Source organism: Peromyscus californicus, unplaced genomic scaffold (assembly GCF_007827085.1).
Source record: "Peromyscus californicus insignis strain IS unplaced genomic scaffold, ASM782708v3 Scaffold_5__1_contigs__length_169319896, whole genome shotgun sequence".
In the NCBI taxonomy this organism is placed as follows: Eukaryota; Metazoa; Chordata; class Mammalia; order Rodentia; family Cricetidae; genus Peromyscus; species Peromyscus californicus.
Genome location: NW_026294573.1, coordinates 17,333,203 through 17,337,534, shown reverse-complemented (window position 1 = coordinate 17,337,534; position 4,332 = coordinate 17,333,203).

Below are 4,332 nucleotides of genomic sequence, written 5' to 3'. Positions count from 1 at the left end.
GCTGCTCATCTGGCCTAGAAGACAAAAGACAAAAGGGCGATCGTCTTGCTCTCGCTGCGATGCCCAGCCTGGAGCACTTCTTGAGCCCTGCGCCTGCTGTGATACATTATAAATGAATTCAGTGTCACTGTTGGGCCCAAGGCCAAAGGCACTCTTGCATTCAGAACGCTTGAATCAGTGTCTCTGCTGACACAGAGCACAGACCCTGAAATTCATGTTCGTCTCACCCCAAACCCAAGTGATGGTTTTCCCCTCAAGCCTGTTTCTTCCCTTCAGCTCAGAGATGATGAGCACCATCCGCCATTCTCTTCAACGTTTCTCCTTCTAGCCTTCCACCAGTCATCAGTGCCTGTGGATTTTACCTCCAATTTGATGTCCAACATCACAGGCATGTACACGAGTTCACAGACTCTCTCTCTCTCTCTCTCTCTCTCTCTCTCTCTCTCTCTCTCTCTCTCCCCCAACCCCCATGGAGAGAGATTGTTTAAAATCTCTTTTATCATCTGAGCCTTCAGTGATATATCTGTCTGGGGAGGGGTTGCTGGGGATGGAACAAGGCAGCAAGCACATGCTCCAAGCTCTACCTTCCAACTCAAAGTATAATCTTTTTGCTAGTGTAGGGTTTTGCCCTGGTGTTGATGGCTGCTGGACTGATCAGGGTGATAGTTGCTGACGCTTGGGGTGACTGGCAATTTTTTAGAACAAGACAATGGTGACTGACCTGGCTAGTTTGATGTCAACTTGACACAGCTAAAGTCATCTGAGAGGAAGGAACCTCAACTAAGAAAATGCCTCAATAAGATTGGGCTTTAGGCAAGCCTGTAGGGTATTTTCTTAATTAGTGATTGATGAGTGAGGGCCAAACCCATTGTGGGTGATGCTACCCCTGGGCTGGCAGTCTTGAGTTCTGTAAGAAAGTAGGCTGAGCAAGCCGTGATTGGCAAGCCATGATGAGCAAGCTAGTTAGTAGCACCCCTCCATGCCCTCTGCATTAGCTTCTGCCTCCAGGTTCTTGCCCTGCTTAATTTCCTGCCTTCACTGATTTTCATGATGAATTGGTAGACAGAACTATGAGTAAAATAAACCCTTTCCTCCCCAAGTTTCTTTTGGTCATGGTGTTTCATCACAGCAATAGTAACTCTAAAAGAGTGACCTTCAGTGAGCTGATTGACTTACAAGGGCCTGAATTACATCATAGCCCAACGTTTCAACATATACACCAAAACAGCATTAATCTAATTATATGTCTCCAACAGAGCTCCTGCATAACTAGATACATTGCCAATAGCAGTATTTTGAAAGGAGTCTTTTTTTTCTTTCAACAGAGGGTTTAAAATAGTCAGTAAATCACATTGAAAACAGATGTGCACTCATCAAGGCTTATTCTGTACCTACAAACAAGCAGAGGAGAGATTTCTTATAATCCTTTTTAAAATTATGTTTATAAACTTTATTATAAAAATCCTTGCAAATAAATAAAAACATCACATACCACAATTAACCAGACCCAAAGTCTATACAACTCAGTGAACATCTATACAGTTAGAGTAGGCATTCAGAGCAGATGTGGAACTTCACCTTAAATTTTCCACATTTGGAGTCAAATATATTTTATGTTCTTATCCTCCACTAAAACCCAAACCAAAAAACTCTAGGAGTTAGAACTAGGAAAGCAGTTGTCTTTATCTCCTCCTTCATAACCGCTGTCCGTTACCTGCATCCGGTTCTTCCTCATCTCCTTCTATTCATTTCTTATTCCCTTCAAGTTATACTGCACCGGCATGTGCATTTGCTTACACATATGCATGTATTAACGGCTAGATTCCACACATGAGGACATGTGGTTTATTTCTGAGGTTGTGTGATCTTGCTTAATATCTTACATTCAAGCCCATCCATTTTCCTGCCAAGTTTTTCACTTCATTTTCTTTAGCGCTAAGAAGTGTCCCGTTTTTACATATGTACAAAATTCCCTTTATCCGTTCATCTGGGTTGTGGGAGCCCGTTTTCAGGTTCCCCTTGGCTTTACCCAGCAGGTCCTCATAGAGAGGATGATTGGACCATGGGCCTGAGTGCAGGTGTCTGGGATGGTCTGCACTTGGCTATGCTGGGGGCAGGGAGGGGGTCTTTTGCTCCACCCCTTGGCGTCTCTATAAATACCCTAGGGCAGAGCCAGTCAGAGCCGTTGGAATAGGTTCCAGGCCCTCTTGAGGCTGTCCTTTATTTTCTATCTGTTTATCTCCACAATATAAATCCTCTAATATTTCCTGCTGCTCGCACTCAAGAAAACTCTGGGGAGCTGTGGGGTTGGTGTGTAAACACCCCGCACTGGGTGCGGATGGACAACTGTTGGTTCCAATTCTTTCCACGTTTTCTCCAACATTTGTCATCAGATTTATTGATGACAGCCATGCTGATAGAATGGGGTGGTGTCTCACAGTAGTAGTCTTAATTTGCATTTTCCTTGGGGGCTAGGGATATTGAACACCTTTTTCTTTTGAGACAGGGTTTCTCTGTGTAGCTCTGGCTGTCCTGGAACTCACTTTGTAGACCAGGCTGTCCTTGAACTATGAGATCTGCCTGCCTCTGCCTCCTGAGTGCTGGGATTAAAGACATGAGCCACCAACCATCCAGCATTGAATACTTTTAAAAATAGCTGTTAGCCATTTGCCTTCCTTCCTTCCTTCCTTCCTTCCTTCCTTCCTTCCTTCCTTCCTTCCTCCCTCCCTCCCTCCCTCCCTCTCTCCCTCTCTCTCTCTCTCTCTCTCTCTCTCTCTCTCTCTCTCTCTCTCTCTCTCTCTCTCTCGTTCACTTGCCCGTGTGTTGATTGGCGGTTTTATACAACCTTGGTATTTAATTTCTGCATTCTTTGTAAATTCTACACCTTAGCCCTCACCTGAAGTATAGCTAGTTAAGATTTCCTCCTATTCTGTGGGCTTCTGTTAACTCTGCTGTTTGTGTCCATTTCTGTACAGAAACTTTTAAACTTGTGTATCTGTTGATACTGGGGTTACTGCCTGTGCTGTTGGTGTTCTATTTTAAAAGTTCTTGTCATGCTGATGCCTTTATCCCAGCACTCAGGAGGCAGAGACAGGTTAATCTTAAGTTCGAGGCCAGCCTGGTCTACAGAGTGAGTTCCAGGACAGCCAGGGCTACAGAGAGGAGCCCTCTCTCTCCAAAAAAAAAAAAAAAAAAACCCCAAAAAAAACAAAACCAAAAAACAAAACAAAACAAAAACAGACAAAAAACCAAATAAATGGTTTATGCCTACCCCAGTATCTTGAAGGGTACTCTATTGTGTTTTCTACCATAAGTTTCAATGTTTCTAGTTTTAGGTTAAGGTCTTTGATCTATTTTGAACTGGTTTTTTTTTTTTTTTTTGGTATTTCGAGACAGGGTTTCTCTGTGTAGCTGTGCGCCTTTCCTGGAACTCACTTGGTAGCCCAGGCTGGCCTCGAACTCACAGAGATCCGCCTGGCTCTGCCTCCCGAGTGCTGGGATTAAAGGCGTGCGCCACCACCGCCCGGCCTTTGAACTGGTTTTTGTACAAGGTAATAGAATCTAATTTATTCTCCTGCAGGCAACATCCATTCTGTCAGCGCCCTCGGTTGAACAGGGCATCTTTTTTCAAAGTATGTTTTTACCGCCTTTGTTATGAATTAGGTGGGAATTTGCCATTTTATTTCCAGGGCCTCTATTCTGTCCCATTGGTCTTCCTTTCTTTCCTTTCTTCTTCTCCTCTTCATCTTTTTTTTTTTTTTTTTTTTTTTGGTCTGAGACAGGGTTTCTCTGTGTAGCCCTGACTGTCATGGAACTTGCTCTGTAGACCAGGCTGGCCTTGAACTCAGCCTCTGCCTCTCAAACGTAGAGATTAAAGGTGTGTGCCACCATCACCCAGCTCTTCTTTTATTTTTATGCCAGTCTGTCTTTATCACTATAGCTCTGTAGTATAATTACACCCAGCATTATTCTTTCTCCTTAGGATTGCTTTGGCTATTTGTGGTATTTTGTGGTTCCATTTGAATTCCTACATTAATTTTTCTAAACCTGTGAGATATGACATGGGAATTTTGATAAGTATTGCATTAATTCTGTGTATTGGTTTTGGTTATAGCTATTTCAATATTAATTCTGCCAATTCTGGAATATGGGATATTTTTCCATTATCTAGTATCTATCTTCTGTGATTTTTTTCAATAACTTGAATTTTTGTCGTAGAAATACTTCACTTCTTTGGTTAGATATATATTTCTTGTTGTCTTTGTGAGACAGGATGTCTCTACATTATAAGTGTTACTGCTCTGAAGGGAAAGGTATCCTGATTGTCGGAGC